This window comes from Eucyclogobius newberryi, unplaced genomic scaffold (genome assembly GCF_026437365.1).
Source record: "Eucyclogobius newberryi isolate DKJ021-1_F unplaced genomic scaffold, fEucNew1.0.hap1 SCAF_1, whole genome shotgun sequence".
NCBI classification, from domain to species: Eukaryota; Metazoa; Chordata; class Actinopteri; order Gobiiformes; family Gobiidae; genus Eucyclogobius; species Eucyclogobius newberryi.
This window is the reverse complement of record NW_027315723.1, coordinates 10,561,160-10,587,346: the sequence shown is the minus strand read 5'-3', so window position 1 is coordinate 10,587,346 and position 26,187 is coordinate 10,561,160.

The following is a 26,187-nucleotide window of genomic DNA, read 5'->3' as shown; positions in this document are numbered from 1 at the left end:
CTGGTGTTGTGAAGTGTAAGCCTTTCCCCTCCAGTGAGAACAGCAGTACTTATCTGATTATGAGCCTGATGATGAAGGCACTTGTACAATAACACATCTGTCGTCTCCAGAGTTGCCTTATTCCCCTAAATCTTACATTATCAGCTAAATATGACTTTAAATGTAGTTACTGGTGCACTCTTTGGGACAATGGTATTAAAATTAAATTAACTGTACTCTCACATGCGCTAGTTAAAGGCAACAAATAAGTCTATTGAGAGAGCAAAGACTTCACTGTGGTACTTCCAAGCCTCGAAATAACGGGCCGGACACGGTCAATGACCGACGCAAAAATCAGTTTTGACCAACTCCAAAATCAAGGCTCCGGAGATAATGACCGACGCTAATTTTTCGCCGTAATATATATTTTTAATAGGCAAAAACAGCGCGGTGAACATGCCCAAAGCGCTTCCTATGCACAAACTCGGGCGCGATTACAGTCTACAGTCCACGATTATTGCTGTAGTTATACAGAGGCGGAAGGCAGCGGAGCGCACGTGCGCGCGTGGAGTGCGTGCGTGCACGGGGCGCATGTGTGCACGCGGAGAAAATGGCAGATAAACACCATACTGCCGCTTTCAAACATAAACAAAAAACAGCGGCTGCGAGGACACTCAAGACTATCACTGTCAATAAATGGCATCATGATGATCTTGCTATGTTTTGTGCCCGTGACTGGCAAGAGTATGATGAGAACAAAGGTGTTGTCATCGCTCTAAAGTGCAAAGTCTGCCATGAGTTCTGTAGAGAGATAGAATCCCTCAGTTTTTAAAAAAGTTATAACTGTGCAAGGGAGTAATATATATTGTTGAGTGACCAGTTTTGATGTTAAAATGATGTTAAATGATAACGAGAAATGTTAAAAACATTTTTCATTAAAGATGTTATTCTGTTTTCCTTTCCTTGTGACCGATTCAGAATTAGCCATGACAGGTACCAAATGATCGGTACCTGTCATGTTGACAGGGACGTACAAAATATTATTTCAAGGTTTGTACTTCTTATGCAATCTTTTGAGAAATAAATCTAAAAAAAAAAAAAAAAAAAAAAACTCATTTTGGAAGGGAAAAAAAAATATGTTGAAAACACTTCACAGACCCAAATAAATTGCTAAGACTACCTGACCTGCTTGTCTCAATTGAGACATAATTTTAAAAGCTATGCAGTGAACCCTTGTTTATCGCGGGGGTTAGGTTCCAAAACGAACCCGCAATTGGCGAAATCCGCGAAGTAGAAACCTTTATTTTTTACAGTTATTATACAATGAAATACTCCATAAAACATTGAAGCTCACGCGCGCCGCTCTCACCGGCGTGTCCCGCAGCTCACACGCGCGCTCTCACCGGCCTCTCACACGCGCGCTCTCACCGGCCTCGCAAACTTCAATTTGGCAATCGGTTTTACGTACGTGTACATGTTAATCCATAACGTTATTGACACACAGGTAGAGAAGACGCGGAGAGACTGTTTAGCCAATCAGAATGCAGAACACAATGCATGATGAAAATCCGCGAAGCAGCGAGTCTGCGAAAAGTGAACCGCGATATAGCGAGGGATCACTGTACTGCAGAACTTTCCAGACAAAGCAATTCACTCTCATGGAGAGTGAAATGTTGAACTAAGTTCACAGCTCCAAAAAAGGAACTAGTTCAGTTATCCATCCATCCATTTTCTACCGCTTGTTCCCTTTCGGGGTTGTGGGTGACTGGAGCCTATCCCAGTGACTTCGGGCCTTAGGCGGGGTACACCCTGGACAGTGGCCAACTTGTCGCAGGGCCAACACAGAGACATAGACGTTACAGACAGCTCACTCTCACATTCATTAGGGCGAATTTAGAGTCACCAATTTTGCCTAACACATGTATGTCTTTGGATGGTGGGAGAAGCCGGAGAACCCGGAGAGAACCCACGGTAACACGGGGAGAACATGCAGACTCCACCCAGAGAGATCATGTGATGTTGGTCTGGTCCGGGAATCGAACCCGTGATCTCCTTCTTGGGAGGCAAGAGCGCTAACCGCCTTTGCCACCGTGCACCCTAGTTCAGTTGTTTTTTTCATTATTATGCAATAATTGTTCTAAATTATTTCCACAGCCCAAATACAACCACAGGCAGCAATTATTTTATTAGTTTAATGCTGAAAATATGTGTCAGATTTCATCTTCATGTCCAATTTTGAATCCTTACACAACCAGGATTTATATTCACACTGAAGGTTCTACACTAGCAGCAGTTGCAGCTTTCAGCCCCACAGTCTATTCTCAAAAACATGAGGGAAAACTTGCTGGGCAAAGTTTGCACAGAAGTGTTGGATTGTTCCCATCCTCACCGACCTTATCATAAAACTCATGTAACTGGTCGTAGCTGGGCGAATCGTTGCTGTTCTGTTGACCACACGTTGCGGTCGTGTCCATGCTGCTTTTTGTTTTGCTGCGCATGCGCAGTGCGGTGCGAGACTTGAAATCTGTCTGTCTCCTCTATCTATCGGCCTCTACAACTTCAGCAACCAGGCATAGGCTCTTTTTGGGCAACTTAACGGTGTGTTTTTCGCCTGGAAGTCTTTAGAAATCTGACACCTTATTGAACGAAAATAAAAAGAACAAACGTGCCGTTCACAGATACCAGAATGAATGCGTTCACATTATCGTTCGTCAGGAGTAATACCGTTCGTTCAGTTCACGTTCACCAAAATTATCAACGTGTTCATTGAACTAAAGTTCATCAAATCAATTTATTTTTGTAAGGCCCAAAATCACAACAACAGTTGCCTCTGAGGGCCGAATCAACAATGTCTGTGGTGGCGATGGAGTCAGACAATGTCTGTGGTGGCGAGGGACGATGTCCCAGGGTCCTCTGTCCTTAGACTCTCCTTCTCGGCCAGGAAAAACTACAAAAAAAAACATCTTTGGGAAAAAAGCGTAGAAACCTGGAGGAGTTCCAGTGAAGGAGAGATCTGACTCTCACAGACGGACAGAAGGACACGAGGGAGACTGGAGCTGGACCCACTCTTCAGGCAGAAGAGGGACCGTCTGAGTCGAGCTGGACCCACTCTTCAGGCAGACGAGGGACCGTCCACACAGGGCAGGGACCACTTCACCAGGAGAGGGGCATTTGGGTCCGCAGTTCCTCAGCAGTTTGCAAGTGGAATTAAAAAATAAATATTGTTTGATAGCATAAGTAGTCAGAAGAAGAAGAGGATAGTGCTCAAGCTGTCATACTTGCCCCAGCACAGTTACTCCTAGGGCAGCGTAGCTGAAGCTGTGGGTTTATATTTCTGTTCCTAACTGGTCTGACCATAAGCGATTTTGAAGAGGAACGTTTTAAGCCTGGACTTAAATGAAGAGACTGTGTCAGCATATTTAACATGGGTCGGGAGCTGATTCCATAACACAGGAGCTTGGTAGCTAAACGCTCTACCTCCTACAGTACTTTTAGAGACTCTTGGGACCACCAGAAGGCCAGCATTCTGAGAGCGAAGAGCTCTGTTTGGATGATATGGTTCTATAGCATCTTTGAGGTAGGATGGGGCCATATCATTTATGGCTTTGTAGGTCAAGAGTAGAATTTTAAATTTGATTCTAAACTCGACGGGGAGCCAGTGAAGAGACTTCAGCACTGGCGTAATGTGCTCTCTTCTTTTTGTTCCTGTTAGTAATCTTGCTGCTGCATTTTGAACCAGTTGAAAGCTTTTTATGGAGCTTTTAGGACACGCTGCAAGCAGGGAGTTACAGTAGTCTAATCTAGTCTAATCTTTCGGCATCACTTTTAGGCAGGATTCTTCTGATTTTGGCTATGTTGCGCAAATGGAAATAGGCTGTTTTACAAGCTTGATTTATATGAGCTTTAAATGAGAGCTCCTGGTCAAATAAGACTCCAAGATTTCTTACAGTAGAACTGGAGGCTACACTGACATTGTCCAGTGTGACTATCTGCTCAGATAGAGCGTCTCGTAGACGCTTAGGGCCAAGTACAATGACCTCGTTTTTTTCAGGGTTAAGAAGCAGGTAGTTAAGTGTCATCCAGGTTTTTATATCCTTCACACAAGTACTAAGTCTGTCTCCTTGATCGCTCTGATCAGGTTTCATTGATAAATACAGTGTCATCTGCATAGCAGTGGAAGTTAATGCCATGCTTTCTGATAATGTTGCCTAATGGCAGCATATAAAGAGTAAACAGAATTGGACCGAGTACCGAACCCTGTGGCACACCGTAAATTACTTTAGAGCTTGGTGAGGAGCTCTGGTTTACATTAACAAATTGGAACCTATCAGATAAATAGGATTTAAACCAGCTGAGGGCTGTTCCTCCAACACCTACATCACATTCTAACCTCTGCAGTAGAATGTTGTGGTCAATGGTGTCAAACGCTGCGCTGAGGTCCAACAGAACCAGGATTGAGACCAGTCCATCGGCTAATAACAAATCATTTGTGACTTCAACTAGTGCAGTTTCAGTGCTGTGGTGGGCTCTGAACCCTGACTGGAAAACTTCAAATAAGTTATTGTCCTGCAGGTGGCGACAAAGCTGTTTTACTACAACTTTTTCAAGGATTTTAGAGACGAAGGGAAGATTTGAAATAGGTCTGTAGTTTACCAATAGGTCGGGATCTAGATTAGGCTTTTTCAGAAGAGGTTTAATGACTGCATGTTTGAAGGACTGTGGAACATAGCCACTTTCGAGTGAAGTATTTATTATATTAAGAATAGGGTCTATAATTAGGGGGAGAATGTCTTTGAGGAGTCTGCTTGGAATGGGGTCTAGGACACAAGTTGAGCTTTTAGAGGACATAATGGCTGAAGTTATCTCTGCTTGATCAACAGCTGTGAACCTTTCTAAGTTTACAGGTGGATTTATATGGGACGTTAGATTTACAGCTTGGGCTAGTTCAGGGCTAATAGCGGGGGTAATTTCATCTAATTTATCTCTGATTGTTTTTATTTTATTGTTAAAAAATAGAAGGAAATCATCAGAGCTAAGTGTAGCTGGGATTGAGGGCTCTACTGCACTGTGACAGTTTGTTAGCCTAGCTACAGTGCTGAAAAGGAATTTAGTGTTACTTTTGTTGACTTCTATTAGATTTGAATAATATCTGGTTTGGGCCTTACGCAGAGCCTGCCTGCCTGTTCATGGACATTCAGGCACAACACTGGAGAGATGTATAACTTCAGTTTAGCGATTGATTACGGGACAACTGAAATAAGATGTGAAAAGTAAGCAGAGGCGGGTCTAAGTCTGACTAATGTATATTGAATTAATAACAAAATTAGTATAGCTAAATAAAACTACGAACAACACAAAGTGTCCTATATTCTTCCAATATTAAAGCTGTGATAATGACATACCTTTCATCGACTAACTGATTTATTTTTCACGTCATATTGTTTCCTTTGCCCTGGGCATTTGGAGTGAACCCAAGGCATTCTTCCAAGCTCATACTCATCTTTAGTCTCCTCCTGAAGTGAAGACACTTTTTTCATGTTCCGAGGCCTCGGCTGCCGCTCACTCTGACCCTGCACGTGTGGGGCAGGTTGTGAGGTTGATCCAAGTCCAACAGTGCTGCAGTCACGCTTTGTGTTTGTTTACATGTACCAGATCAGGCAGACGCTTCAAAAGCCCACCAAAGGCGTCTGAGTCTGTAAGCAGTGCCTTTACAGGGGAGAGGGACATTGCACCTTTCTTGTTCTTAAGTTTGATTGATGGAAGTGTAGTGAATGTGAACAGCAGTACAGTTACAAAATTGGTGCACACAATTGTGTATTGTGAATATGCCCATATTTGTGGAAGTGGTTATAGTAGTCATAGTTATAGTCATAGTGGCAGGAGTTGCAGTGGTACTTGGGTGTTTTACATGTAAATGAACTCTTGTAAATTTTACTGCTTTCACCAGAGTATCCAGTGCTGAACGCGTTCATTGAACGAAAGTTCATGAACGCGTTCATAATTTTGGTGAACGTGAACTGAACGCACTGTATTACTGCCGACGAACGATAATGTGAATGCGTTCATTCTGGTGTCTGTGAACGGCACGTTTATTCTTTTTAATTTAGTTCAATAAGGTGTCAGATTTCTAGAGACTTCCAGATGAAAAACACACCGGTATGTTGCCCAATTAGAGCTTATGCCTGGCAAGTGTTAGAGCTCCCAAGTTGTAGAGGCCGATAGCGCAGACAGAGATTTCGAGTCTCGCGCCACACTGCGCATGTGCATCAAAACAAAAAGCAGCATGGACGCAACAGCAACAGAGCAGCAAGGAGTCGCCCTACGACCAGTTACGGGAATTTTATTATAAGGTCGGTGAGAATGGGAACAATCTAACATTTCTGTGCAAACTTTGCCTCTGGGGAAGTCTGTCCCTTCAATGTGAATGTAAATCCTGGGGAAGGATTAAAAATTGAATATGAAGATGAAATCTGACACATAGTTTCAGCATCAAACTAATAAAATAATTGCTGCCTGTGGTTGTATTTGGGCTGTGGAAATAATTTAGAAACATTATAGCAAAATAATGAAAAAAAGAACTGAACTAGTTCATTTTTTGGAGCTATGAACTTAGTTTAATATTTTGAATTATGAACTATGAACTGAACTAGTTCATTTTAAAATTTGTGAACTATGAACTGAACTATTTCATGTAGAAAGTGAATTTTCCCAACACTGAGAATTATCTATGCCTCACCCACCTCTGTGTATCAGTATATTGTAGATATTGTAGTATTTTGTTCTTTTTTTCCTGATGTGAAGTGAACTGCATCCTATCACATGTATGGCCCAGAGCTGTGTATGAGAGGCGCGACTGCTTTTAAGGTCCACCAGACAAAACCTATACATTTTTAACATGGCTTTGAGCTATAGCACCAGCACACTCAGTTACTTTTTGCTCTGCTCTCTGGTCATTCGTAACATGAGTAATATGTGTAAGCTATAGCCTGCCATGAAAATAAAGTACTATTGGTGGCATCTCTCAGAAGAATATGCTTTTTCCATCTGTATAAAAACAAATGTACATTTTGATATGGTTTTGCACCCTCATCTTCGCACCTTAACACTTACATGCAGTAACAATGACTAATAGGAAGGACAAGTAGTAGTAGTAGTAGTAGTAGTAGTAGTAGTAGTAGTTTTTAAAGTAATAAAGAGAATATAGCAGTAGTCCTGGAAGTGGATAATGGAAGGGACTGAAAGTGAAAGTTTCAAAATTATCTTTAATGAGTAAACTTTGAAATTGTGTCAGTCACAGTAATAAATATCAGCTCTAGTGTCAACAGGAAGTATTAGCTTTAGCAGTTGTTATAGTGACTGGAAATACATAATTTTTAGCCTAGTGTTAAATAAATGGATATTTTAAGATTAAATACTAAAAGTTGCATTTCATTGTTACATACATCTCAGTGTGATAGATGTATGTAACACTAGCAGCTTATTAGATTGTTCCACATTCCATCTTTTGTTGTTTTGTTTTTGCTAACGCGTCATACAAACGTCTAGCACATCATAACATAACGTTTTTGACGTTAAATCCTGAACCCCCTGTAGAAGGATGTTCTGATCAACATTACTGGAGTCATATTTGTTGTGGATATTTACTTTTAAGTATTGGTGATTGTGGTAAAAAGAGCAGATACTTTATACTAACTAATTAAATAAATACATATTCTTGAGCATTTTACTGCCACTACAGCAGGCAGATAGTTTTCCGTGGTTGTGACGGATTTGAGGCATTTGGAGACATTGGGGAATTTCTGTCAATCTGTAATGTGTTGTTTAAAAACTATACTATTAATCCTTCTGCACAACTGATTTTCTGTTGTTTAATCCACCTTCAAGTGTTGATTCTTGGCCCAAGCCCGACAAAACCTGTGCAGTTCAGGTTCAGTGACAGGGCCCTGTCTGCGCACCTGTGACCGTGCCCCTTCACTGCCCCATTACGCACTCAGCGCACGGAGCTCTCCCAGCACGCTGAGCTCGGGTCGGGCTGGATCTTTTGCGCCCAATCCAAACTAATGCACACGCTGCTTCAGCTGAGCTCAAACACATGTGGCGATGCATCCGAGGAAGAGCTCTAATGTTAGAACAGACTTTGTGACGTATGAATTCCAAAAATGATGTCATAGTTCCAACGCGCTCTCTTTGTCTGTCAACACAACAGGAGAGCAGCAAGTGACACACACACAATCTAGACATGATTCACTTTTATAACGTTTCACTTGTTGTTCTGCAATTTAAAGACTGTCACACGCATATTTAATGAAGTGCTTTTATATAAATGCGCTAATGTAGGCTTCTCCAGTGAGAGCCCTGCCCCTGTGCACTACTGCAGTGTGTAATACTAGTACTGTGGTGCAATAATGTAATAGAGACTTATTTTTGTGAGCGCATTCTTCAATAGTGTTTACTTTAATGTGCAAATCATTTTCCAGAAATTTCCTCTCACAAACTCCCCTATAAATGGTCCAGAGTCGCTTACCTCCTTATCACATTCTCTAATATCCTGTTTTCATGGCTCTGGACTCATTATAGTATAAGCTGCAGTCTATATGTGCAGTAGATCAAGCCTATTTCCTTAAAAATGTAGACCTTTAAAATGACATTCAAACACAAAATGTTTTTTGGTTGAAACTCTGTAATGTTCTACTATACTTCTGTGGTATAATAATGGGGTAGGAGAGACCTTCCTGTCATGTCTCATTCAATCGTTGTGCATTAATATTTAATTTTTTTTCTCTACCCAAAGTTCCTTCTATGACTGATCAAATACTCCAAAATACAGTAAATCTGACCTCTTTTAAAATGCTTTGGTGGAGGACCCCCAGACCCCCCTTTTAGGAGTACCTTCTTACCACATGAATGTAATTTAGGTCAGGTCGATTGAAACAGTCTTCTTAATGTCCTAGTATTTACAGACATTGCAGCATTATGCAGTTTTAAAATGCTGCATTTATTTTTACTATGAAACATGTTCAGTCTTTATATATATATTTTGCTTTAACCCCTGCACTATTGTTCTGAAGTAACAATACTTATTTCCTGAAGACCTCTTTATCACACACAGCAGTTGAAGCATTCTCTGTGCTGTATAATAGATAATACCTCAATTCTTGACAAAAGCATTTTGATGTTCTCTCAAAGTTAGCTAAAACTATGAGTGAAATGTTAGACAATTGCTCTGGTAAAATTTGGGCTGAACTCGGGCTGAACTCTCCACAAAGCTAAAATGGGATGCGTGACAGTAATACTTGGCATGCTACACTACACTTAAGCCTCAGTTTCAAACGCATCAACACACCCAGGACTGTTCAAGTCAGAGGGCTCCGCATAACTTATTCTATGCTGCTTTGATTGCTCAGTCTGATAAAAACTCGCAACTTTGAGATGTCTGAGGCTAAACTGCAGGACTGTTTCAAGAAGTGATTTGATTTTAGACTATTATATCGCACTTGTAAAAGAAAAGCAAGCAAAGCATCATAATTCTAACTTGTTGCACATGCCAGCCTACTCTTATGGAATACTCCAGGAACATTGGTCCATAAACTCCACACGCCATTCAGAAGTCATGTGGGATTAAAAAAAAATAATTAAATGGCCTACTGTCCGGACACCTTTCTAAAAAATTACAGTGAATTTTATATAATACTGTAATTCATTTTTGGAGTAATAGAACTGTACCTTCAGATTAGAAAGATAATTATTGGTTGTATGTCTTTGCTCAGACTTTGTCCTTGTGCCCTTCTCAAATCTTCATAGCATTAAATACTTACACATAATAACAATTTCTCACCCTGTTTTGCCCAAGAATAAAACTGTAGTCTGGACATACTGTGTGAAAATGACAACCTTTTGGAGAGAGGGAGAACATCTTGCCTTGCCACTATCTGCTTCAAAAGTAAGAGAGTTGTTAACATTCCTCAGGCTAGTCTACATAATCTACTCCTCCTGACAACTTAACTGTCTCAAAACAAAATTTGCATTAGCGAATCCTTGGTCTGACACTACAGCTGTGGGCTGTGTGCCACATACACTGCACTGGCCACTACTGCACCTGCACTGCTCAAGTCGCCCTCATATAATATCCATGGTTCTTCACCAGGAGCGAGGCGTTGTGCTCATTTGGCCTAAGCATCACCAGCTCTTCCTCCTACACAACAGTAACAGTGTTTTGCTAGCGCTGCAATAATGAATGAGTACAGGAGCATCGGCTGATTTCCCAGAGTGCTCGTAGTCTCTACTGCTATGGATTAAAATAGATAGAATGCAAATAAGACATAGTTTAAGGACACATAATATAGAAAACAGACTTCGTTGACCATTATAAACAATTTCCATCCCAAAAATATCTGGAGTTGTATTCATCTTAATTCATGCTTGTTTCATTCATCCTGTTTACAAGGTCATCTCCTTTGCTCCAGCTCTTAGCCTCATCAATAACACTCACAAATGACTCCAATTTGTGATGTCAAAGATTGGAATCTGAAGATCTTCCCTGTTGTTTTTATGTCAAAAATCATTGCATAGCTATTGTTTATTTCTACATGGTAATTCCCTCTGCTGCCAGTAGATGTAGCAGATGAGGGAATGTCGTGTGCGTTTCTTCTTTTTTTTAATTATTTTTTTTTACGATTAAACATAAAACACAAAAACAAACAGAACACAACCAAAGAGCAGAAAAGTAGAAACCTGGAGGAGTTCCACAGTGAAGGAGAGCTCCGACTCCCTCGGACGGATGCGAGATAGACAGTGGAGCTGGACCCTCTCGAGGAGCATCTGAAGCCACATGTCATCGATGTGCCTGTTCCACTCTCGGCGGGGAAGTGGCAGAAGAAGAAGGAAAAGCAATGAACAGATTGCCAGGGAAATATGAAATATTATTTTAAAGAAAAAGTAGTCAGAAGCAGAGGATAGTGCTCAAGCTGCCATGCTTCCCCCAGCATAGTGGCTCCTAGGGCAGCGTAGCTGGGAAACTGTAGGTTTTTATTCCTGTTCCTAACTGGCCTGACAATAAGCAATATCAAAGAGGAACGTTTTAAGCCTGGTCTTAAATGAAGAGACTTTGTTGGCCTCTTTAACAACTATCAAACAAAAGAAAAGCAATTATGGCACAATTCAATTAAAATATAAATCCCTTTGGTCCACAGTCGGTCCAATTTGTCTAATTTCAAATTCATCTCCCGTTTATCTGATGTCTGTTATTATGTCAGTCCAGTCCTTGATTGTTGATGAGGTTTGTGTCCTGCATTATTTTCTTTGGGACGGCCTTTTTTCCTGCTGCCAAAGGTATCCATTAATTATGTCCATGACAGGAGTTCTGAAGCCCAAGTACATAGCTCAACATTTGAGAGGATGTCAACGCCAAAAACAGTCTAAACTGCATTATTGATGTACAATATTTACATAAATACATTCCTCCTTGCTGTCACATTTTCTACAACAGGTTGCATTTCCTTCTGAATTGTGAGCACTTCGAAATGGTGTTATGAAAAAATGTGACAAATGTTTCAAAAAACAAAATTCTCTTTCCCATTTGTTTTTTTTAATATTTTTATTAGAGTAACTGTCCAGATTAGCAATGCATTCAGACAATTTAAATATGATTCCCATTGAATGTTCTGATTTATATGCCAAAAAAATCAGTCAGAGGGTCATAATGGTTATTACTTTGTTTAGCTTCTTATTATAATAACTCTAATTTGTAAATACCTATAAAAGTCCTGTTTCTCCAAGCCAAATGATTCTTTCAACACCTTGGGCATGAGCCAACCAGACTTTAAAGTGTTTGTTTAGTTTGTATGTTTTGATTAGCTCCTTCCATGTAGTAAGCACATATTTTACCCAGGGATTCCTCCAGAAATCTGGGCAAAACAGTCATGTTTATACTTTCAATACTTTTATTGAGATCTTTCTTTATGGTGGAGAAATGAAGAGCATAGTTTTTTTATAAGATTGTTTACAGTTATTTATGAAGAACTAAATATTTTAGAGATTCTGCCATTTAAATAGAGTAGGTCTTTCTTAAGGAGAGAGGGGTTTGCCAGTCAGAACAAATTTCAATTTTTTGTAGATTCAGTTTTGTATATCCAGATTAGGCAACTATCATGAAGGAAATGCATCAGAATCAGAATCAGAAAAGGGTTTATTGCTATTTGTTGATGAACAGAAATTCACAAACATAGGAACTTGTCCTGGAGGTTTGGTGCAACACAAACAACAAACATTGAACACTTAATACAAAAACGGCATGATATGTACAGTCATCACACGTTTCAGATTGTCTAATATATTGGGCAAATGGTTTCAATCCCAAAGCAAACAACAGGGGGGACCAAGCACAGCCCTGTCTAATCCCTCCCTCCGAAGTCAGCGGGTCTGTCAAGCAACCATTAACTTTGATTCTTGTTGTTGGGCCATTTGTAAAGAGCCTCAATATTTTATTATTATATTTATTAAATCTGTCTGTCAGTTAAATTTTGTTCTCCACTGTCAGTTATAGAAGGCTTTAGCAGTTTTCTTTCCTCCCTCTTCCATTTGATTTTGACATGACACGGGTCAGCGCAGTAGTGCTACACTAAGCTGCCAAGAAGTATATAATTTCCCATTAAGACGCCGCTCAGTGGCTGCAGTGGCATTATTGGTGGAAGGAGCAGACGGGGAGTAATGACTCTAAAGTGACGGTGGGCACAGGAAGATAGACAGCGCCGGACAGTACCCTATAGTGCAGCAATGGTTGTCAGTGCACGTGGGACAGGGGAGGAAAGGCCAAATCTACACAAGAATAAAAAAATAAATGTTATCTATATTCATACAATGCATTTTGAAGACTTATTTTACTGAAATATGTGCTATGTCCTTCCACAGAAAAAAAGATCTTGATTCCAATGTGTTTTTACCTGTTAAAATAAATGTTAATAAATACATAAATAATGAATGATTAGAAAAAAGTATTGTATCTAAAAATAAGTTTGAGGTTGCACCAATTACATTATGGGCCTAACAGTGTGGTAAGTAAGTACATTTATTTTTGTAAAGCGCCAAATCAGGGCTCTCCAAAATTCTTGATTTTACCTGCTGAAAGTTTCAAACTCAAACAATCAAACAGTCTTTGGTCAATAATAGAGAAATAATCATGATACAGGAACCTGTATGAGAAAAAAAAAAATGGTTTAAGTTCTATATCGTTTCCATAATATCAGCTCAAAGTTCATCAATCAAATTGTATCCTCTACTTTCACACTTAATAAGTCCATCCTGTTAATTAAGTGGTAAATTACTAATATTTCAGGCTATATGAGATCCTCTTTACTAAGGACATGATCTTCTCCCGCACTACATGAAGATTACCATATTCATTACACAAAATTTTCATAAAATGTATCAAATACTGATATTTAATATTTGTGAGTAGCCCCTAACATTGCTGTATTAAAACATATTTCAACATTTTAACAACATTCTAATTTTGTCCTTTATTGGCCTGTGGAATGTTGTGATGTAATCCAAACCCTTAAATTAAACATATCTCCATGGGGCAAAGTGGTTGAAGCCACTAGGCAAAATGACAGGTCATATCTGTGGAGAAGCAGCAGCAACAATAAATAATGCTGAAAATGTGTGTTCGTGGATAACTAATGAAATAACCAAACATAAGAGATACATGAAAAAACGTACAAAATCTATGTGAATTATTAGAAGGTAGAATTTGATGACAAAAGTAGTGCTTTTTGTAGGTAGTTTGGTAGCAGTAGCAGCAGATCGCATTTAGTTTCTCCCAACTAATCGGTATATAGTCAGAAAGCCTTCGTCTGGCCTGCTCTCAGTGTTGACAAGCGGATTTCACTTAAAGCTTTCTCTCCTGATTAAAATGTCCTCCACGGCCCTGATAATTAGGCCGTTAATTGGCCCTATTTTCAGCAGCGCGTTTGAGCATTGAATTGATATTCGACACAAATGAGCCCTCGCAGGTTTCACTCTGCGGGTCCCAGCTGTTGGGTAAATTCTACACCGATGGATCTCTTAAGGAAAACACAATAGGCAAGGCAAGGCAAGTTTATTTGTAGAGCACATTTCATACACAAGGCAATTCAAAGTGCTTCACAGCAGGAAAAATGCATTCAAATCACAAAGAAATTACAGAAACAGAAATACAATAAAATTAACTAAATTAAAAATTATCAATCCAACTGATTTTCTAAACTAATAAAATCACAAACAAAAGAGAAGAGTGCAAAGAAAAAATCCTTTCAGTCATATGCGCAGCTAAACAAAACTGTTTTTAGCTTAGATTTGAACATTGTCAGAGTAGAAGCCTGTCTCACATCTTCAGGAAGACTGTTCCAGATTTTAGCTGCATAAAACTGAAACGCAGATTCCCCATGTTTTGTCCTGACTCTGGGCACCAGCAGGAGGCCGGTCCCTGAGGTCCTCAGAGTCCGAGATGGTTCATATGGCACTAACATGTCCAAGATGTACTTTGGTGCTAGGCCATGGAGAGACTTGTACACAAGCAGAGCTGCTTTAAAGTCTATTCTCTGAGCCACAGGAGCCAGTGCAGAGACCTGAGAACAGGACTAATGTGATCATACTTCCTGGTTCTAGTCAGGACCCGAGCAGCAGCGTTCTGGATGTACTGCAGCTGTTTTACAACTCGTTTGGAGAGACCAGTGAGCAGGCCGTTACAGTAGTCTAATCTACTGGAGACAAACGCATGGATAAGTCTCTCTAAATCTGGTTTTGACACTATATTTTTGATTTTGGCAATGTTTTTTAGATGGTAAAAAGCTGCTGATGTTTTTGATTTGACGTGGCTATTAAAGTTCAAGTCTGAGTCCATTATTACCCCCAGATTTCTAATTTGGTTTGTAGGTTTTAGAGCGAGACTCTGGAGGTGACCGCTAACACTTTCTCTTTGTTTCTGTGGGCCAAAAACGATTATTTCAGTCTTGTCTGAGTTCAGCTGGAGAGAGTTGTTTTGCATCCACAAACTGATCTGTTGGATGCAGTGACAGAGTGAATCCACTGGTCCATATTCACCTGCCGATAGTGAAACATAGATCTGAATGTCGTCTGCATAATTGTGATAGGACACATTTTCACTGCGTATCAACTGACCTAACGGCAGCATGTAGAGGTTGAACAGAAGGGAAAGAGGTTGACCCTTGGGGCACTCCACAGGCCAGGGTCATGTGGTCTGAGACACAGCTACCAATTTCAACAAAGTACTTCCTGTCTTCCAGATAGGACCTTAACCAGTTTAGGGCAGTGCCAGTGATGCCCACCCAGTCCTCTAGTCTCTGTAAGAGGATCCCATGATCGACAGTGTCAAAAGCAGCACTCAGATCTAACAGAATTAAGACTGAGGCTTTGCCCGTGTCAGTGTTCAGGCGGATGTCATTTGTCACCTTGACAAGAGCAGTCTCAGTGCTGTGATGAGGTCTAAAACCTGACTGAAAAACATCAAATGAGTTGTTTATTAAGAGGAAATCTGTGAGCTGTTGGTAAACAACCTTTTCAAGGACTTTGCCCCAAAATGGCAGATTAGAGATGGGCCGGTAATGACTCAGTACTGCGGCATCAGGACTGCTCTTCTTTAGGAGAGGCTTTATGACCGCAGTTTTCAAAGACATTGGGAATGTTCCAGATTGAAGCGACATGTTAACTATGTGAGTGAATGGTGCTAACAAACTGTTCAGCACAGACTTTAGAAATCTGGTGGGTAACACATCAAGGCAGCATGTAGATGAACTCAGACTGGTGATGATCTCATGGACAGTTTTGTCAGTTACTGGTGCAAAGTGAGTTAGCTCTAAGTGTCTTGGTGGTTTTAGGGTAATTTTTTGCATTGTGGGATTTATAGCATTTTTAATGCCCTGAACTTTGTCATTAAAGAATAATGCAAACTCATTACACTTGGATGTGGAAATGAGTTCTAACGGCAGCTGAGCTGGGGGGTTTGTTAATCTGTTTACTGTGGCAAACAGGACACGCGAGTTGTTACTGCAGCTTCCAATTATTTCAGAAAAATATCTTTCCCTAGTTCTACATAAGATTAGGTTGTACATGTTCAGCTTTTCTTTGTAAATCTCTTTTTGAACCTGGAGCTTTGACTTGCGCCATTTCCGTTCGGCCCTGCGGCACTCCAATACAATTTATCCACCCATTTTTTCATTCCATCCATATTACTATTGCAAATAAAGGTTGAATTAGAACTTTTATATCATTTGAAGGGGACTAAACAAACTAAATTAAACAAAATGGTCTTACCTATTGTTTCACAGAAAGATTCCTATAAGGATCTATTGGCAAGGCAAGTTTATTTGTAGAGCACATTTTATACACAAGGCAATTCATAGTGCTTCACACAGCAGGAAAAATGCATCAAAATCACAAAGAAATAACAGAAACAGAAATACAATAAAATTAACTAAATAAAAAATAAAATAAAAAACCTAGCCAAATCCAAATGTATCGGACGACATTGGCAGGCATTCCAGACACTCCTTCCCATATTTATTTGACATTGTAGCATGACAGGTGTCTCCGGGATGGACACATCACTTTTAGATTGATTTGTTCCCATATCTGCGCACTTTCTGCAAACTGCACACGTCTGTGCTGAGTGTATGTTTCTTTTACGACGACTCTCTCGCCGACGCCTCCACCTGATGTGTGGCGCTTTATATCTTTACCGACGGACCTAGTCTCGTCTTTATTGTCATAAATCTATCTATCCATCTATAAATCTAGCTCCTTAGACACAGGCTGTTTTGAGTCAATATTTGGCTCTGCTTTAGACCTGGTATAATCTCAAATTAGTCTTGGTCTAGTCCTTGTCAGATAACTAAATATTTTATGTGTTGCAACTTGTTATGCAAAGTTTGGGACCCATGGAGACCGCCCACTGCTTTGTTTTGAAAGTACATTTCAAACACTTAAATGTTTGAACGTTTGCTTGGGGCTAATCAGCTATGTGGTAAGTGATGAGAACAAGACCTATAATATTATTTAAAATCATTTTTTCAGTTATTAACACATTTTACGCACTGCAAATTTCAAAGTGGGCAGGACTGGTGAGCTCTATTGTTCTGATAGGAGTAGAATGTGGTTCTTCTCTCTTTTTAAACCTGAAACACAACAGGCAAAACCTCCTGCAGTAATCAATCGCTACACAAATATTTCCCTAGCTTTACATTTGTACATTTTATTAAAATATTGTTGTGGCAATGGGACAACATACAAATGTTGGGCTTTGTGTACCGGTAGTAGTTTATTGTGTTGAAAAATCTATTTGTGCAACAGTAACTCGACCTACGAACCAATATTTGTTGGTTGGATTTTTATATTCCCTCTATCTCTCTATGCCTAAAGAAAAATCAATAGTAAAAAGAACTGTATTGTCTCATTTGCATAGCTCCACAGCTGAGACATTTCCTCTTGACCTTGCAGAGCAGTTGGCCCTCAGAAGATCAACTTGAAATCCGCCATGGCATGCTAGGATCTCCTTTTCTGTTAAATTTGCATTGTATAAAAAGTCACCCCCTCCCACGCGCCCGTGCCCTGACAACTTGAGAGTAGAAAGCCATCAGGGCTGCTCAGTCCCACGCATGAGGGTTCCTGTTAAGGCACACTATAGGCCAGCCCATTCAATTACCACCCGATACAGAGGAGGGACAGTCTATAGTTCTAACAAGCAGAGAATGCACTCACGACGCACACTCTTTCTTCTAGATCAAGTGCCTGCATACTCGGTCCTTTGGTGCTATAGTCAATGGGAAATGGAAAACATGGAATAAAAAAATTCTTAGAATAAGGCCTTGAAATTTTGCATTAATGCAGTCACTCCAGATCTATAAGTGGATTTAAGTATTTGTTTGTGGCAAGATTTTTGTAAAGCTTGGGTTGGTAAAAAAATAATAATAAAAAGTAACAGAATTGATAAAATAAAAGGATGTTGACATTAACACTAGAAGTAATTTTGACTGCTCCATTAATTTAATTTAAAGTCAATTTAAAATTCAAACAGTTTTCCATTGCCAAGGCAACACAATAATATAGTATATTATTTATTTTTTGGCCGGTTTTATTAGACAGGAAAGTTTAGAGTGAAATGGGGATGAGAGAAAAGGGAGAATACGCAGTAAATTGTCCGAGCCGGGATTCAAACTTAAAACACTGCGACAGGCTGCACGTGGAGCCTGGCATATGTGCTTCCAGTTTAACCACTTGGCCACCGGGCAGAATGGCAATAAACATTTTATGGCAGATACTCCCCTCAGAATTCCATTGTTTTGAATGGGAGTTCTTTTCTGCGAGTTCTAGTAGTTTCACAACTCTAGGAGTCCTACTGTTAAAATGTATTCATACAGTTGAGCCGATAATGTTTTTTTCTGACTTAATTTGTTTTTAGATGAGCTATTGCAAGGAATCTCCAAAAGGGATTATACATTTTTAATACAATATGTGTGTAAAATTGTAAGAGAACATTTTATAATCATTTAATTTTTAAAAGTATCATTGGTAAAATCCCCTTTAATAGTCCCATATTTTGTATATTGTACAAAGGTGTGTGGTAAATGTTTTACTGACTGATTCTTCCTGCTCCAAAAGTAAGCCAATATAATTATAAACCATAACAGTCCTAGAGATACTAATTCACTTTTTGTTAAGTGGAAGCTATTGAAATCTAGGGACCTTACGTTATATTGACCATGTGGTGCCAGAGCACATTTGTGATAAATTCACATTGATCACATAAGCAGGAGGAAAACAAACTACTTAGATAACACATATGTATATGTATGTATATGTACAAAACAACTATAAATGAAAAGAAAAATATTATTTTAAAATATAAATGTACTGTAATGGACGTGTATCCATCACAAAAAAAAGACTCAAGTGTCATGTTTTTAATTGAATTTAACGTTTTGTTTTGTTCGGATATATCTCAAAATTGTCAAGCTAATGACACATGCAAGAACAAAACTGAATTTAACCATTACCTTTGTCCCTTAATATTTCAAACAAAGCTCAAAACTTTGTTCCTGTGACTTTATCACCATGGTTGTTCCTACCTCTCTGGCTCGCTCTCATTCCATTTTTCTACGCCTAATAATTGGAACGAGCTGCAAAAAACTTTACTCCACACTTCAAGTCATCCTTAAGACATGTAGTTTCTGATGAGTATACCTATTTTTAAGTTGCTCTTTCTGACTCTTTTTATTGTAAATAGTCTAATGTGTGATGGATTTAATGATTTATCTGAATGTTATTTTGTATTGTAAACCCTGTCGCTCTGTTCCTTGTGCTGCGATCTCTTCACCAGGCTCCTGTTGTAAATCAATAATTATGTAGTTCTCAAACTACCTTCTTACCTCAAAGATTTGTACCTCTTGTAAAAAAAAAAAAAAAATCACTAGCGCCTTCATCGCACAGATCCTGGAAAGAGACGCAGGAAATAATGTCCGGATCGGAGTTGCTAAAGTTGCTATTCTAGACTTTTGGTGCTAGCCTACCCGTCAACGCCGAGCCAGCTGCGCCAGTTCTCCATGTTCCCGGCCTTGTTTAATCTCATGTCTCCCGTCTCTCCCATCTCCACTAGCATCGCAGGCCCACATTCGGGACGGTATCCATGGAAACGTGCAATTATCCGCGGCATCAACAATTCATGCTGAATAATTTTATCTGCCGGCGAATGGGCATGAAAGTGGCAGCAGCATCTCCCACTCTCTCCTCCATCTACTTCATTACCAGTGGCGACGAGGTGGTGTTTTCTGATTCTTTTTATATTCTGTTTGTCTCGGGCGGGACCAGTGCCGAAGGGCTGTTGTGATTTTGTGGAGGGGTTGTTCGGATCGAGGGCAAATGGTTTCCTTCAGATGGTTTCCAAAATCTCTGAAACTATTTTCGTTCAACAATACGAACAGTGTAGTACATTGCTGACTGAACTGTAAAAGTTTGTGTTGTGGGTGTGTTGTGTGTGACTCCATAAGATAACACTGACCATTGAAGTTGCTTGCTCCCTAGTTAATAACGTGAATAATTTGCAAGTGTCCAAAACAGTTTAACTGAAATAATTTGTGTAAGAGGGTTTTTTCTCAAAATGCTTCCTCTATTTCCAAGAGTTCAGCGACTTGGGCTTGATAACAATGTGTACTGCAAATGACTTAAAATGGAGAAAACTGAGATTAGGGTACAGTTAAAGTAGACTTCATTGTCCCAGAAGGGAAATTATCTTCTGCATTTGACCCATTTTACCACAGTCTACAAATTTCGAACTCGACATGATGTGGACCCTATGGATTATCTTTAGGCAGGGCTATTCAGCGTTTTGAGGAGGGTTTTCTGTTGGTCAGACTACAAAATTGCACCACAATTGCATTATTTATATTGAATATCCACGCACAACTCACAATGGTACTATTCAACATAAATCTTTTGTTTGACTTGAAAAAACCTCAAGTAACTCATAGATAAGCTCAATGTGCTGCTGTCACACATTCCATCTGAACCTTTTGGCTTTGTTTTGCAACAGTGACGTGATATCACCATTGTTTTGGATTATGAAAAGCTAATGTCTTTTTAAAGCTCATTTGGGATGTACATGTGCTACACTTGCTATAGACAAAGTTAATGAGTACAAATTCCTTGGGTTCTGCTTCGGGCGTCACGTTTAACACATTTCCATTCAGTGATCTAGTATTATCTCTGTATTGGCTAAAGCAAGACACTACTTAGTGATGGAAACTGGAATGTGACAAATCTGTGTTATATATAGATATATATCTATATATAATTGTTATATCTTGATTGATATGAATATATTCTGAATATCGTTAACCTTGAGTACATTATTGAGTGTCTGCGTGATGTCACGCAGGCACTATATGTTCTTGTATTTCACATATTTTTTATTATATTTTTCATGATTTTCCATTTAGCCAGTTTCAACTCCTTGCCGCTTCAACCGATTTCAACATGTTATACCTCATTATGATCGCTTTCACAGTAGTACGTGTGCTATTACTTATGACTTTATTTTTTAGAATTTTGGGACGGAGCCAGTCGAGCGAGAGAGAGAACGAGAGAGAGAGAGAGAGGGGGGGGGGGGGGAGAGGGAGAGGGAGAGGGAGGGAATGAGAGGGAGATGGGGAGAGAGGGAGAGACGCAGACACTCCAGCAATGGCTTCAGCCATTGCAGATTTCCTAGTTAGGCCCGAGCGCCACAAGCTGGCGAGAGACCTATTAATCTCGTAAGGCCGTGCAAAAGTGCGCACATAGTGTGCACGAAATCGAGCGCAAAGCGCTCGCCCACTTCCAAACACTCACTAACGCACTCCTTCACTCACGCACGCCCCGTGCATACTAATTAGTAGTAGGAAAATGGAACATTACCGTTGTAAACGGGCGAAGCCCGTGCAAAAGTGCGCACTAAACGAGCACTTTACATTGGGATGACGACCGCCTAAGCTTTCCCATCAGAAAGCTTAGGCCCTCTAGTTTCTGCAGGTGTGCTTATGAACACTGTCAGGGAAGATCATAGCAGCAGGTCTAGTACTAGACCAAGACCAAACGTATTGTGTGTTACATCAGGCATGAACAACATCTTGAACAGGACTAAACCAGGGGTCCCCAACCACCTGGCCGCGGCCCAAAACTGCACCGCGGGCCATCTGCTACTGGTCCTTAGAGGCAAATGTATTATTATTATTTTTTGTCATAATCTGTTGCTAAATCCCAATATTACATGTGTTTTAACCATGAAAATATAGAGCCAATTAATCTAATAAACAGCACACATATGTATTACGGAATTTTAAAGTTATAAAAGGGTTGGTACACATTTGACCCTGTTGTTACAGGCTTGGCCTCCTTTCAACCGGTCCCTGAAAAAAAATCTTGTGGTCATACTTGTCGGGGACCGCTGGACTAGATCACAGAATCTGAACCAGGATGTTAAAGCAGAACTTAGTGACATTTTTAACTTAATGAAGTGTGGTGGTTAAATACGTATTTTCAGGGCGTTTACAGTGTTCGTCGTCACCACCTGCTGACTCTGATCAGAAAACCAGCATTGCATGAAGAAAGAAAGATGGGAAAAAAAGTGGAAAAAATACATACAAAAGGTTTTGCGTCATTTTCTGACCATATATTTTCACAAGGAGCTGCAGGGGGAGCTCTATCACCAAAGTTACAGAGAAAGATCTGATTCAATTGATTTTAAAAGCATAATACAGTAGGTACTGAATAACAGAGCTAACGTAGGACAAACTAGGACAAACTCAGCTTACCAAGAAATACGGTTGGCTCCATGGCCCATTTTACCATGAGGGGCCAGACCAATTACCACTCCTTGTGGAATCTCTGCTGTAGTTCATGGTGGGCCAGCGAGAACATGTTTGCCAGGCTTCATTGTAATGTGCATATTGCTTAGTGGACCGGATTTGGCCCCTGCCGCCAATTGAATAGCCCTGGCTTAAGGTGAGACACTGCAAGTGAATGTAAAAAAATCTTGAATGTTGATATACCAATTTGAAACCTTTTTTAATTTACTTACAAAAATGTATTACAAGTTTTTCATCATGCAATCTTTTCATATATAAATAAAGGGGGCCATATTTTGCCTCCGGACTTCGCGTTAACAGGAGCCTTTTCCTGGGGTTCCAGAGCACTATTTTGCTAACTTCCTAACCTTAATACTGGCGTTAAGAGGCTGGACTTGGCATCTGGAGGCTGGAGTGGGATGGTGCCAGTCCATATATGGTGATAGTGTTTGATCCAATGACTGATAACAGTGGCATTCAAAAGCACCAGCTGTGGGGGATGTCATGCCTCATTTACAGGAAGTGACAGAAGTTAACAATAACATTTGTTTTGATAAGATAAGATAATCCTTTAATATCCACACAAGGGGAAATTTTGTTGTTAGAACGTAGTAGAAACAGGAGGAAAGGACAGATTATAGGAAGTTTCAAAAAACACACTCTTAATAGAACTCTTATGAACAAAACAAAAAACTCTTTGGAATACATAAAATAAATAAATGAATAAAATATTGAAATGCAGCTTCAGAGCAGTGTTTTGTTTTTTAAGTTACCTTTATTTGTTTTTGTGTAATGCGGAAAGCTCGCCTTCATCCCCGGGTTGCTCAGACTTAACCCAGACTAAACCCAGACTAAACCCAGGCTAAACCCAGACTAAACCCAGACTAAAGCAAGACTAAACCAAGTCCAAAACCTGTTGATGGTTGTCACCCAGTGCAAGCAGTGTACAGGTAAAGATGTGTGTGCAGACTTCTTGTGCATAACCGGGTGGCACTTGCCCGACCGCGAGCTCAGTTCCCCCCGGTGAGTGGAGCCTATGTCCTCAAGATGGGCTTATTCCAATTTAACCAAACTAAACCAGGCTAGGTCCAGGACAACAAGGACTGCATGAGTTGTGTGCAGCACCGCTGAACACATTCAAGTCTACACGGTCCAGTCTGGCCCAGACCACGCAGCAACACCAGAGCTGGAGGTGTCTAGCCAATAGCTGAGTGCTAACGGCGCTGCGCTGTTTACATGAGTGGATGAAAAAATACCTACGTAAAATTTTACTGTATTCATTATTTTATATCTTTTATACCACCACACCCTCAAGGGTGACACCCCCTGCGCTCTCAGCAATGCGTCAACCCAAGACCAAATCAGCTTCGCAGTGCTCAATTTAACGCTAAGACCAGGGGCAAACTATGGCCCCAAAATTGTCCATATTTGTTAAACTAAGAAATGGATAGTCTCGGGGGTAAACTTGTGTACAATTAAATTATATAATAAAATATAGGTGCAGATTGGACAGTATTTTTGTTTGCTGTTAAAATCTTATGTCGAGAGAGCAAACTGCCCAAAAAAGCAATATTGGGTTTTTCTTATCACCCTATCCACAGGAAATCTACTCAGACACAGAGAGAACATAACCTTCAACTTGAAGATACATTTGGTAACTTGGATTTAGATGTGAACTGTGAGATTGATTAATTGATTTGCACCACAAGCTAATACTTCACCAGAATCAACTGAACTCCTCTGTGACTTGCACTGTAACGGGACAACATTTCTTTCACAGGTTTCGCATTCAAACTCATTATCGCTTTTTCCCATTTCCCGTTCCCGTCCTTTTTCATTATCGTTTTTTTTTTTGTAAATCAGCAGGAACAAGCACAGCCTTTTCAAGAGTGTGTGTCGGTGTGTGTGTGTGTGGCTGTCTGTGTGTCTGTGCTTGTCTGTGTGTGTAGCACCAAAACCACTGCGGGCAAATTGGCATGTGATCCAGCGCTGCAGGTACTCTGGTGGATGTGGTCACACTTCCAGTAGTTAATAAGGCCACAAAACATGTTAATTAGGTTAGCAAGAAAAAGTCAGGCTCATCACTCTTGAAATATTATGAAATGCACTGTAGCAAGCACTGATGAAGCTGTTCAATTTTTGTCATTCCTTGACTAGAATTAAGAAACTAGCTCTGAATAGCAAATGATGGGTGTTTTTATGCAGGCATGGCAGATCAAACAGTGAAAAGAGACAATTTATTTTGGGTTAGACGTGGGTTCAAAAATTGGATCACAAAATGGATAACAATATATCCCCAAAAGCAGATCTTTTACTGCCTTTTTAAAAGTCAAATATAAGTATTTATTTTTATTTTTTACAGTGGATGCTTTTTACTTCACCACTTCTTTGAGAGATCTTCTACTGAGAGTGTTTTTCAAACTTCCTATAAGTGATCTGTTCTTTTCCTCTGTATCTACCTCTGTATCTACCTGCATTGCAACAATGAAATTTCCCCATGTGTGGACGATAAAGGATTATCTTATCTTATCTTATAAGAGCAGCTGTGTACTTTCTATACCACAACATTTTCAAGGTTTCAAGTTCAGGCTTGGAGCAAACATAAATATACACAGAATATTTGCCATAGGAATTAAATATACCCGGCCTTCTTGGAGTCCTTGGGAGGGGTACTGGACAGTGCACCGACCGGGGACTCCATTGTTCTACTGGGGGACTTCAACGCCCACGTGGGCAATGACAGTGACACCTGGAGAGGGGTGAACGGGAAGAACGGCTTCCCCGATCTGAACCCGAGCGGTGTTCAGTTATTGGACTTCTGTACTAGCCACGGATTGTCCATAACGAACACCATGTTCAAGCACAAGGGTGTCCATCAGTGCACGTGGCACCAGGACACCCTAGGCCGGAGGTCAATGATCGACTTTGTTGTCGTGTCATCAGACCTCCGGCCGCGTGTCTTGGACACTCGGGTGAAAAGAGGGGCAGAGTTGTCAACCGAACACCACCTGGTGGTGATTTGGATCTGCTGGCGGAGGAGGAAGCCGGACAGACTTGGCAGACCCAAGCGCATTGTGAGGGTCTGTTGGGAACGTCTAGTGGAGCCCTCTGTCAGTAGGGTATTCAACTCGCACCTCCAGGAGAGCTTCTCCCATGTCCCGGGGGAGGCTGGGGACATTGAGTCCGAGTGGACCATGTTCTCCGCCTCCATTGTTGATGCGGCTGCTCGGAGCTGTGGTCGCAAGGTCTCCGGTGCCTGTCGTGGCGGCAACCCCCGAACCCGGTGGTGGACACCAGAAGTAAGGGATGCCGTCAGACTGAAGAAGGAGGCCTATCAGGCCACTCTGGCTTGTAGGTCTCCTGAGGTCATCGACGGGTATCGGCAGGCCAAGCGAGCCGCGGCTCGTGCTGTCGCAGAGGCAAAAACCCGGGCCTGGGAGGAGTTCGGGGAGGCCATGGAGGAGGACCATCGGTCGGCCCCAAAGAAATTCTGGCAAACCGTCCGGCGCCTCAGGAAGGGGAAGCAGTGCCTCATCAACACCGTTTACGGTGCGGGTGGAGGCCTGCTGACCTCGACTGGGGATGTCGTCGGACGGTGGAAGGAATACTTTGAGGACCTCAGTCACGTCTTCTGAAGAGGAAGTAGAGACCGGGGACTCGGAGGCTGGCTCATCCATCACCCAAGCTGAAGTCACTGAGGTTTTTCGCAAACTCCTCGGTGGCAGGGCTCCGGGGGTGGATGAGATCCGCCTTGAGTACCTAAAGTATCTGGATGTTGTAGGACTGTCTTGGTTGACACGTCTCTGCAACATCGCGTGGCAGTCGGGGACCGTGCCTCGGG